This window comes from Excalfactoria chinensis, chromosome 8 (assembly GCF_039878825.1).
Source record: "Excalfactoria chinensis isolate bCotChi1 chromosome 8, bCotChi1.hap2, whole genome shotgun sequence".
In the NCBI taxonomy this organism is placed as follows: Eukaryota; Metazoa; Chordata; class Aves; order Galliformes; family Phasianidae; genus Excalfactoria; species Excalfactoria chinensis.
In genome coordinates, this window is record NC_092832.1 from 13,372,314 (window position 1) to 13,384,815 (window position 12,502).

Below are 12,502 nucleotides of genomic sequence, written 5' to 3' on the forward strand. Positions count from 1 at the left end.
CTCGCGCGGCCCGGCCGAGGGGCTTCTCCCTGCGCTCCGCAGACCCCTCTGGGTCGGACCCGGCCCGCTGCCCCCCCGAGGCTCTGCCCGTCGGGAGGCCGCAGCCCGCAGCGCTGCTCCGAGCGGAGCCGCCTCCCCCCCCGGCGCGCTGCAGAGCGCTGCCAGCCGGGCATAGCGGCGGGTCCTCGCTGCAGGTCCCCGGTCAGGTAGCGCCGTGCTGCCGAGCGTCGCTTCCCCACAGCTGATGGGCTCACTCTTATGTATCGTTATTACTATTATTTATATTTTCAGCCCCCCCTAAGCCAACCCTTCGCTGCTTTCTTTATGCTGGGCTCACAGCAAGGCCTCCATTGCTTGCTTCCCCAGCACCAAGCCTAGCTGTGGCATCTGCTGCAATCTTTTACTTTTGGGTTGAATACCATTTCCCCACTCTTCCTGCATGCAGCCCCTGCCCCACGTGAACCCCACGGCTGCTCTCTCTGCCGTGGCTGTGCCCACCTTCTGCACCTTTGGGTGCACCATGTGTGTCCAAATGTCCCCTTTGTACATGTGCCATCCCGAAAGCAATACACCAGCACATGGCTTTATGCTACAATGCCATTCTGTCTAACATCCTGTGTGCAGGGAGGGGACAGCAGTGGCTCTACCTGGGTTGTGTCCCCTGTGCTTTGTCACCTTCTTGTCTCCCTCCAACCTCTCCGCATGCACAAAACCTGCTCTCCTATATCTGAGCTTGGAGCAGCGCTGGCTGCATGTCTGCTCCATGCAAAGGGCAGAGCCAGGCACAGGGCTGGAGATGCCATAGAAGGGTTGGGGTGACACACCCAAAGCTATGCCCAGGGTTAGGGGATGGCCAGAGGGGTTGTTGTATGTGATGTCCCCATCCCCAGCATGGCCCCTCTCTGTGATGCTGCGGCGAAGGCCGGAGAGTGTTGCTGTGGCAACGGGGCCGCAGTGCAATGGATGCTGCGGGGCCGCGCACGCGTGGCATTGTAGCATTTTGATGCTCTAAAAGCCACACAGGTGTTCTTCCCTTTTTGGGCCCTGCTCCTGAGGGGTCAGAGCCCCACGGCTCTGGGGTTGGTACGGCCCCTTTGTGAAGTGTCATTATTGTTATTCACCATCATGAATTTATCTGGGGGTATGTGTTGTCTCGGTTGGGTTATTTTAGGAGTTCGCTCTATTCTTTACAACCCCTCTGGGTTACCCAGGGCTATCTCTCCTCCTCAGCATCTTCAAGGTTTGGAAGGGTTGTGAGTTGGTGCTCAGCAGCTCCATGAGCTGCTCCTCCTCACTGGTCCCTGTTCCTGCATTCCCCCCAAGGCAGAGCTATGGTGGGGGGTGGGTTGTGGGGTTGTTGCCTCTGTTTTACGGGGAGGGGAAGCACAGGGATTGCAGCTGCTCTGCACTGGGATGTGGGGATGCAAAAGCACTCGGCTCCATCCTGATTTAAATCAAGGATGCCTCAGTCATTGGCTTTCATCTCGCTTGGTGCCTGTTGCATTAGTTATGGGTTTTCCTGACTCTCACTGGTTGGTGGCCATTAGGAAATGCTAATTTACAGCTCAGTATTCCCTTCCCGCTAACTGTTCCCTCCCAGCATCCCATTACCTGGCCTCACACCCATGCTGCCTTTTTGTCCCTATGATTCCAGCTGCCAAAATGTCCCATTCCTGTGAGTTTGAGTGAACTGAATGAGCTCTTTCTGACTCCCCATCCCAATCCTAAAGGTGTTTAAGAACCATGGAGAAGTAGCACTGAGGGGACATGGGCAGCGGGTATGGTGGTGGTGGGTTGCTAGTTGGACTTGATGATCTCAGTGACCTTTTCCAACCTTAATGATTCCACGAAGCTGTGCTGAGCTACACTGGGACATGCCACCGTGTCCTTCCATGTCCCCAAGAGCATCCCCTCTGCCCAGGCTGTGTGTGGTAGGGAACTTCACCTGTTCTGCAGACAGACACTCTGAACTTTAGTGACTTTAATAGATTATCCTAAACTCAGGCCTTAATAGGAGCTGTCACAATTTCAAATTATTTTTCTTTTAAATTAAATAGATTCCTTTTAAAATACAAAATCAATTCTAATTTTTTAGAGGGGTGAGATTTCTTAGCAGTGGCACCAATGAGCTGGTCATATTTAACCACTGTAGAATATCTCCCTGAAATACCTCATTGCTTCTATTCCTTTTCATGTCCTTCTTAGTTTTTATTCTCTGCTAAAGCTCCAGATTCTGCTGGAGATGCTCTGTGACTCCTTTGTGTGTTGGGGCCAGGGGACACTGAGATGAGGACATGGGGCACCAGTAATTGGGGTGATGGATCCTTCAGCCAGCCAAAGTTCATCCTTGCTGTGGCCAAAGAGCAGCAGGCAGCCCTTAGATTTCACAAGCCCTGGAGCTGCCTTCTCCACATCACCTGTCCACTGTGTGTGTTGCACTGAAGGTGATGTTTCTCAGTAGCTTAGGATCACAGAACTATTCAGGCTGGAAAAGACCCCTGGGATCCCCAAGTCCAACCCCAATCCACTATGCCCACTGACCACATCCCTCAGTGCCACATCTCCATGGTTCTGTAACACCTCTGGGGATGATGACCCCACCGTTCTCCCTGGGCAGCCAAATCCTCATCAATCTTTCAGAGAAGACTTCATTTTTGAGGAGGTGAAGGCACCACAACCCTGCTGCCCCATCCCCATCGCATGTCCCCCAAACCAGGGCACTAGGATGGGGTGCTCTGGGACCCACAGCGTTGCCTCACTGCTAACCTTGCACCTGCGAATAGGTGTAATGGTGAAATAATGGAGCAAATATTAAGAAATTCTTAAGTACCCAGAGAATAACCAAGTTAAATTATACCAGAGGAGCTCAATTGCCTTGCTTAGATTGATTGAATTACTAAATGAGCCTGACTAATGGAATGGAGTGGATATATCGGACTTTTACTCAAGATCCTGAAATAATTTCTCTAATAAGATTGTGAGCCATTAATTGAACTTGGCTTGGATCCTGGACACTGTCGCATGCACCGAGACCCGCTGCGATGATCTATGCTACCACCCTGCTGCTGGCAGGATGTTGCCCTTAGGACCCAGCCACCCACTGTGCCATGCGGGATGCTGCCCTCCCCATCCCTGCTGGCAACCTCCTTTCTCCTCCATAAGCACCTCACTGCTGTGGAACCTCCTCTCCCTGGTTCTTCTGTGCCGGCTTTGCAGGCTGGAAGCATCCTTGAGGCCATCGCTGTGTCCCTCTGGCCTCTCTGGCTGGGAGCATTTTGATGGCACACCGGATGTGGAGAGATGTTGTGTTTTGTTCTTTCCAACCCACAAACACAGGGATTTCATCTCTGGGTACCCGTTGCCATGGCAACTGTGCATCCAGCCAGCTCCAGCAGCAGCAGGGCCGGGGCATCTCTCTGACCCAGAAAGCAGCGGGGGGAGCACACTGTGATGTTTGGACCAATACCATGAGGGGGTGGGGGGGCAAGGGTCTATGAGACAGGGTGGCTGTAGGGTCCCAGCCCTCATTTTGGCTGCTGGGAGTGCAGAGCGCTGCTCCCATCTCTCCCCCGGCTGACAGCCTGGGTTCTGTGCCCCATGGGGATCCTGGGGCTTAGTCCCATCCCTTGTGGGTGAGGTTTTGGGGATGATGTCACCCATTTTGGGGCTTCTAAAAGTACCCTAAAGCTGCTGTCCCACCTCTGCCTTTCTATCCCCAGCCCAGCAGAGTTTGTGCCTAGGTCCCATCCCATATCCCACCTTTCTATTTAATTATTTTAGGGTTGATTATCCAGCTAAACTCTTTGGACTGCCTGATCTGGTTGTTGGCAACCCCGTCCTTGGCAGGGGGTGGATCATCCACTGGATGATCTCTGGGGTCCCTACTAACCTAAGACATTCTCTGATTACATGATTCTATGTTAAACAAGGCTGGGCAACCATCTCTCTTTGTGTCTTAACATACAGAAGCCCTTTAAATGAGGGAATTTTTGCCTCCTGGGATTGGGGAAGCATCTGGATGGTGGCAATGCTGTCATTTCAAGCTGGCTTGAAATTTGCACATTGCTGGGGCTCTCCTGCTTGGATCAGGAGAATTTCTATGTCAAAGGGAAGGCTCTGGTTGCTGATTTGTGGCTGCTTAACACTGAGAAACACCAGTGATGGCACTTTGGTCACGGAAGCTTGGATGTGCAGCTGTGGTGCAGGAGGAGACACGGTCCCTCTCCTGGCTGGCTCTGAGGCATTTCAGTAATTAGTATGACTAATGAGCATAGCAGAGCAAGCAGATATCAGGGATGTAGAGAGCTGGCTTTGCTTCCGCAGGGAACCGATCCAGCTGAAAACTGACCTGCTAGGGGAAGGAGATGGGGAAGGGCTGAACAGAGCTCACCTGTGCCTTCGCATGGGGATTTGGGGTGTTTGAGCATGGGAGAGCCTGGAAGAGCCTTCCATCACCTATGGTTCTTCCCCAGAATGCTCCCGGTCACATTGTTGGCTTGTGTTGGATGGCAGCTCCTGTGGTCCCCTCCACTGGGCCAGGGCTGGAGGTGGCACCTGGAACTAAGAACCCTGAGACACCCAACCACAGTGTCACCATCACAGTGTGGTGTGGCTGCCTGGGAAAGCAGGTATTAGCAACCCTGAAATATCCTGGGGACAAGCACTTGTGTGATGGGAGACAGTTACCATGGAAACCTCCTTCAAATGAGGGGAAAAAAAAAGAGAAAGAAAAAAAAGGGGAAAAGAAGAAGAAGAAGAAAAAAAAAAAAACAAACCCGAAATTTAAAGCATTTAAAGCAGTGCTTGTAGCTCAGAGGAGCTGTAGACCTTACTATGGGTTTTAGCATCCCCCCCGTTTCTTTTTTATTTGTTCCAGCTAACAGCTCCAGGAGACAAGCCAATTAATTTGAACATCCCCAAGGGAGTGGGAGAGTGAGGGCACAGGGCTGGGAACCCAGTGCTGCCTTTGTAACCACCTTTCTGGCTTTGGGGCTGGGGGCTTGGGCTCAGGGTGTGCCATAGGGCTGGATCAGCCTGGTGGGGGAAGAGAGGACAGCTGGCTGAGGTTCCAGGAATGCTTTGCTCCCATGGGGTGCTATGCCCAACTCACCACAGGCTTCATATCCATGCGGAGCTCACATCCTGCCCAGTTCCCTAATGATGTCCCCAGTGTCCCCACCCTCTGGGAAACCTTTTGGAAACATTGGTTTTGCACAGAGAGTCCACATGCCGCTCAGCTGCTCTGAGCATCCCCAGAGGCAGCCTTCCCACAGGCACTTGAGCTGGTGAGGAGCTGCTTTCCCATCGGAAACTGAACTGCCAGCAGAGTTTGACCAAAGAGCATTAGTGACTTCTGCAAACACATCTGACTGCAGCTCACCGACCTGTTCTGCAGTGCTCAGCCTGAGGGAGATGCTTTCTTCCTGGATGTGCACTGTACCTTGACTAGTCAGACCCAGAGCAGTACAGCAGGGTGGATGGTGAATAGTGGAAGTGTTAGTGGCTCATGTCCATTTGCTCAAACCCTGACCTGGTCTGGCTTTGAAAGCTTTCTGTTACCACCTGTTGTGGAAAATGCTAAGTCACAGCTCATAGCAGTGATTGAGCACCTGGTGGGAAGGCAGGGCCAACCCAGAGGAGCTCAGGTGCATGCAATCCTGGCTCCACTCTTCCCAGACATCATTTAAGGGTTGGCAGGGGAAACAAGGGCATTTTACTGGAGTTCCCTGCCTACCTGAGGCCTTCCCAGGGTAAGTAGACTTTTTTTTTCCCCCCATTGTTTCTGTGCCTCCAGCTACTGTATTTGGGCTCACTGTCATTTACTGCAGCATAGGACTTTGCTACTTTGCTATCATTGCTGTGCCTTCTGTTGCATTATAGCATTACACCATGTTTTCCCTTTCCTTGGTCACTGAGTGGGGTACAAGGATGTGTGTCAGCCAGAGGACTCAGCCTCTGCAAAAGAAGATATGTCATAAAAATATTTTTGAAGTATTGATTTAGTACACAAGGAGCATCCCTTGGGTCAGAAGCAGTGGTGGGTGAGGGCAAATCAACCCTGGGCATCCTTCATGTGCCTCTGCACTGATAGCTGCCAGGGAAAAGGGAGCCCTGGGAACAAAGCAGGGTAGGTTTCTTTGGTGCAGGTACTTGCAGTTGGCTGCAGTTCTTTATTTTTGTTCCCCAGTTTATCCCCATGGTTGCAGTCCCTGTTTGAAGAACCAGGTAGGTGAGCACAGGGCCGTGTCGTGCAGTCACGTTACAGCTGGGCCATGCTGGGGATGAGGAACCTTGTTACATAATTTGGACTGCAATGCAGAAGCACTTGCTTTGATGTTTAATTAATTATCCCATTTCAGACCCTATGTGGCAGCCAGGCCATCATGCAGGCATGGGGTCCTTGCTGGGGAGGACTATGCACAAAAGCCTTTCCCTTCCTTCTCCATCTCTCCTGCTTGAACCAGCCTAGGGTGCTAAAAAATGGGACTGGGTGTGCACAGCAGTGGCCTCTTGTATGGTCTTCAGAGGTCTTTCAGGTTTTTCTGGGTGGCAAATCCATTTATGCATGCTCCAAGTTTTGGCTCATGCCCAGATCTCCAGCAGCTGGGAAAAGAGCAGTGAGTAGCTCACAGGGTGGCTTCCTTGGGATGCAGGGGGAGCAAGGCAGGAGCTTCCATGGTGGTTGGCTGTGGATGCTGGCCTTTTATCCCACTGCTTTCAGATCCCTGCTCTACACTTTCTGTCCTTCCAACAAAGGCAGCTGGTTCCAAGCAGCTTAGGCTTCAAAGTTCCCAAAATAACAGAGGTTAAAATAAATTAAACAGAGAGGAGTGGGAGGCTACCAGATCAAGTTGGTGCCCCACTTGCACCCTGGCTCAGAACTTCAAAGTAGCATCCACCTCCTGTGAGCTATTGGGCATCTCAAAGTTCAGGGCTCACAGCTTCATCCTTCCAGGCTCCTCATCCTCTTGGGGTCCCGGGGAATTCCTGTGATGGTGCACGTCCCTGTGGGTGATGTGGGACCCCTGTGCTCAGCTGCTGTCTCTCTGTGTGCTGCAGGTGGGCAGGAAACTCCTCGTGGAGAGACTCCATGCTCAGTGCCTCTGCTGATTTATATAGATCATCAATATGACAATTATATACACCTGCAGATTTAATTACCTCCATTTTCGTCAGGCAGCGACAGATTTATGCCTCTATTCAGTTCCTGTAAATCTGAAACAAGCCTGACTAGACCCAAAAGCCCTCCCATTGATCACTGCGCACTGGCTGGTCTCTGGCCCTCTTGACAAGCACTTCTCTCAAGAGTGATAAATTCAAGATGCACAGTCAACTTTTTCCCTTCTATGTCTTTCTTCTCTATTTTATTTTTTTTTTTCAGTTCCCTTCTCCCTTCCTGAAAAGCGGAACTTGAAATTGGGTGGGTGCTTCTAAGCAATAAGGGGTTTTATGGCAGCAAGCTGCAGTCAGCTCTACCTCTGGGGGCTCATTCTGCCCCAAGCTGAGTACCAGTCTATGCTGAGGAGTTGGGAGGAGGTGGACCACCTCTTGGAGAACCTCCTGGCTGGGTTATTTGGGTCCCATCAAAATAGTGTCTAATTCACCCAACCTCTTGGCCTTGGCATAACGAGCACTTAAACAAATTAGCTTGCGGGAGCAGGCTGGAATTTACCCTTGAAGTCTGTGTCACCGCTGTAATGCATCCCCCTCCCTCCCCTGCCTGTCCCACCACTGCTGCTGACCTCGCCTGTACGATATGCTCTGATGTCCCACTAATGTCTGCCAGATGGGCTGCGGTGGCCAGCCATTACCGTTCCTGCCAGCCCATGATGGATATAAATAGCTGCTCTTCTCCCTGTGAAAACTGACTTGGGAAGCTGAAGGTAATCTTGGCAGGTGTCTTGGACTTGTAGGATTTGATGTTGTGGAGGGTTTGGAGGTTGGAGGATTAGGAAAAATGAGGGGAAAAAAAAAAAAATAGGAAAGAAATCTTTTCTCAGACAGAATGGTGGTGCATTGGCACACACTGCCTGGGGAGGTGGTAGTCACCTCTCCTAGAGTTGTTCAGGAGCCATGGAGATGTGGCACTAAGGGATGTGGTGAGTGGGCATGGTGGGGATGGGCAGATGGTTGGACTGGGTGATGTTAGAAGTATTTTCCAGTCTTTGTGGTTCTATAGTTAGGGTATGGAGTGTCCCAAGGTAGGCTGTGAGTTCTTCTTTCCTCACTGAGGCCGTACTTGGAGGAGTAGGATGCCTCAAGAACTCATAAAGAGACACATAAGTGTGGCCCTGGTGGCACGTAGCTGGACCTGCAGTTGCCCTCCAGCCCCAAGGCACTTGGGGGTATATGGAGAGCAGGTTGTGGTCGCTTGGAGCTCATCTCCAACAGCAGCGAGTGGCTGATAATTGGGGAAAAATGTGAAAAAGCATATATTGTGTGATTTTATTTATCCCCACCCCCCTCCCCCCATACTGCCAAGGTTTGGACTGCAGGGGTTTCTAAAGCTAGGATTTTTCTGTGGGCTGTCTGGTTTGATTGCTGCTGGTGGGTCTGTCTGCCTTGAAAATCGGTTTCTTTCTCCAGGCTTTCATGCTTCATGGTGGATGAAACAGAGCCTTTTGTTAGTTTTTACATTCCTAATTCTCGCAAAGTGAGAAATAGTGAATAATCATTGCCATTTCCACTGCTCCACTGGCTTCATAATTTTATGGGCTTTTATTCTTTCCCTGCTCAGCTGTTTGTTTTCCTTGCTGAGTACTAACACAGTTAGTTTCTCCTCTCCACGGAAACGTTTCAGACCTCTTGTCTTCTTTGCATGCCTCTTTGGAACCTCCTTTGCTGCCTCCGTCACGAGATGGCTGACCTGAATACTGCTGGCAGTTCTTGAGATCAGCATGCTGTCACCAACATTGGATTTCACCTGCCCACTTTCTTGCCCACTTTTCTCAAGCACTTCACAGCTTTAGCTCTGAGGTACCTAAATTTAGCGGTGGTGACCAGCTTTGTCACTCGCTTCCTCTTCCAGGGCGCTTCAGAACAGCTGAGGTTCTGACAAAGATCTCTGTGGGGTTCCTTGGTAACCTCCTTTCCTTATGAAATGCAACTGTATTCCTCCCATGCATGGTGGTGGGCTTCCAGAGGACACTCTGGTGACATCCCTACTTAGATTCTTTTGGAAACTTTTTTTGACAAGACCTCTTTGAAATGAGCCCATCCAACTGGATCACCCTTATCTACTGATGTGCAGCGTTGTGTGACCCATATCTATCTGTGCAACCAACTGATTCCTCTAACAAATTGACCAGAGCCGAAGTAGAATTTACTGGTCTTTAATTTCCATTTTCTTATGAGTTTGGGGTCTTCCCCATCAAGGTTTATTCCACCAGTTGCTCACCATTTCTGAGCAGTGGAGTTGTGCCAAAGTTCAGCAGCTGTCCTCCTTCTCTTGTAGTTGAGCACTGAATAGAATGATGGGTTCCTGCCCTACATATCATACATTTGTGGTGAAATCTCCTCCAAGAGTACTTTGTCCTTTGACTGTGATGCTTTGTAATCTCATTACCAAGATTCAGGCCTGTAGACACAAGCAGAGCAGGGTCTGGTAGATGGTGGCTCTGGTTTACTAAAGATTAAATAGCACTGGACTTTGCTGGGAAGCATTGTAACCAGGGCAGTAGTTTTTGTTGGCTAACTGTGAGCTTCTTCATCATTTGGGCTCTTTCCATGGAGACCTGGACCATGGCTCTTTCCATGGAGACCTGGAGGGAATTGCAGGGTATTGGGATGGGATACCCACTGCAGATGTGGTCCTTTCCAGGGCATAAATATCAACATTGCATTGCTTAATTTGCTGGCATGTATTCCACTGTCATGATGTAGCATGTGGGCTTTTGTGTTGTTTTTTCACATGATCATAAAGCGAAGGTGCTTTCCTGAGTGCTGGTTCAGGATATGTTTGTTCTCATCCCACATCTCCTATCTCATAATTATGGTCAACGAGGCTCTATTAATAAAACAGAAAACCAAACTCTGACAAGTATCCCAACTTGCTTATTGCAGCTTTTGGTCAAAATTGACAGACGTAGTGGAAAATAACCTTGGAGTGGATGTTCCAATGGGATAATGGGATGTGTGATGTTGTAGGGTCAACAGCTACGGAGCAAACCCAGATGATTTGTTTTTGTTAATGATGAATTGGTGTCCTTTGCTCTATAAACAGTGGTGTGACACGGTGTCATTCCAGGAGTGATGGAGGGCTTTGCTATTAAAGAAAGGGACAAATTAGGGCTGTAGTATATTTGGGATAAAAATCCCATTTCATGGTAAAACATGGGTACACCTTTAAAAAGGAGCTCCTTGATGACCTTCCTGAAAGCAAAGGCACCCAGCATTTCAAGGAGAAACCTGCTTAGCTGTCAGCATTGCTACAGTAGCTGATGGCTTCACGTGTACTGGCCCCAGGTTGAACATCATGGTGGGGTGTCATATTGGACCCATCCGGGGAACACCTCCAAATATAGCTGGGTGTTTCTTCCTTGAGATTGGAATTTTGCACCAAGTGCCATCTCCCGTGACGCAGGTGCTTAACAGATAGGGTGAGACTTGTGTTTGCTGGTATGGAAAATCTGGCTTGTCTTAGAAAGGCAGCGTGACCTACAGAGCAAGCTGGCTTCTATACCTGAGCCTGCAGAAGGGAGAAAATTGCAAATAAAATATGAATAGTCAGCGTTTAATGTGATTTTTGTTTAAGCAGGCCAATAAAAAAGTGAGAGTATTATCCCATGAAAGATGTGTCAGTAAAATCTCAGAGGTAAAAAAAACAAAACTGCTTAAATATCAAGATATGCGTTTTGACATCTGAATTGCCATGAATCTCATCCTGAAGTTCCAGCACAATGGCTCATTGTTGTGTGGGCTCCCAAGTTGCTGCACACTTTAGAGGCCTTTGGACCAGGGCTTGTTTCAGCTGGGGTAGAGCTGTTTAAAGGGCGTGCAAGGTTCAGGCATAGAGTAAACGCACAAGATAATGGGGAACTTAAATAAAAACACAGTTGGGTTCCAATGGAAAATAAGCCAGGTTTAAATGTTAATGAGGAAGTGTAAGTCCAAGTCAAAAGCTGCACTCTGCAGAGACTGGCATTATGGCAGAGTTCATTTGCCTAATCAGAGGCATTTATTAGCGCAAAATGCTTCCAAATGGAAACAAAAACTGTTTTACTTTTTTTTTTTTTTTTTTTTTTTTTTTTTTTTTCCCTCCTTGCTCAAAAGATTGCATTTGTTTTTAGGGAGCACTGTTCTTTTTGTGCATTTTCCTCTCCCAGCACATTTCAGAGTCTTGGTGATGGCTGTGTGTCAGTGCTGGGGCAATGCTTCTGACATTGCAGGGGCTTGAGAGCACTAGTTCTGCATTCACATGCAGTACTGACCTGCTACAAAGCAGTGTGCAGAGCCCAAGGGCAGGGTTTGCTGCAGGCTGGGTGGCAGTCCCAAGGAAATTAAGTTGTTCAGGTGATCTATAATGCAGCAGGTATACCTCTGCTGCCTCCAGCACTCCAGCAACAACACCCAGACTTTCCTGCTCTCCTCTCCTTGGCTTGCTCTTTTTGCTTACAGATGCTCCGAGATGGGAGCACCGCAGTGGCTACGTTGAACACATCTGTTGGGGTCTTTGGGGCTGCTGCTCCCATGGATGGGATGGACCTGGACCACTCTTGATACCAGGCAAACACGGCACAGCGTAATTAGTGGTGTCCTACAGTTATTAACCCCTGACCCAGGCAGGCTATTTTTTAACAGAGGTGCAAGATGTTAATACTAGTGCTAATGGCTTCACATCCAGGCCTTAATGAAAGCCATGCAAGGACAAGGCCTGTCATCAATATCTTTCAAACTTTGAACTTGAAATTATCCTCTCCCTGCTGCCATTTTTTGGCTTTCTGTCTGCTTTCCCCTACCTCCTCCAGGGTCTCCTGGACCACGTTTTTGGGCTGGTCAATGAGGTTGACACCCACCAGTCCTAGTGTAGAACTTGATCCCCATCAGCACCACAATAGATGGCCCCAGTGGTCCCCATGGGTCACAGTAGTGTGTCCTATCAGGCAATGAGGTGTCTGCTTGGGGAGCAGGGAAGAGATGAATGTGAGAGGTGCTGGACTGACTGGGGGATGCAAGAGGGAGAGACAAAGAAGCTTAGCCATGGTCTTGGCCTTGCTTGAGCCAAGCTCCAGGAAAACTCTATCAGGGCAGGAAAATACTTGTAGATCTGTTTTTAAAGTAGAAATAGAATGGGCTGGGGCAGGTGCAGTGCTGCAAAGACCATGGGGGAGAGGAGGAGGAGGAGGTCTGAGCATGAAGTTCTCCTACCCAGGCTCTGCAGGAGCAGAGGCAATGGAGAAGCCTTGCCTTCATGGTGATGGAGAGGGCACAGCCTACCTGTTTGGGGTGACGGGGGCTGATTTCTGGGGTGTTTTCCCTGTTTCTGGCACCTCTGACCTGTATG

The 12,502-nt window shown here is 49.7% G+C and overlaps 1 protein-coding gene across 2 annotated transcripts in view; it reads left to right on the forward strand.

Moving 5' to 3' along the window:
- The window catches only part of ASTN1 (astrotactin 1), a 40,801-nt gene that overhangs the window by 320 nt on the left and 27,979 nt on the right, over nt 1-12,502 (forward strand). The window lies entirely within an intron of this gene.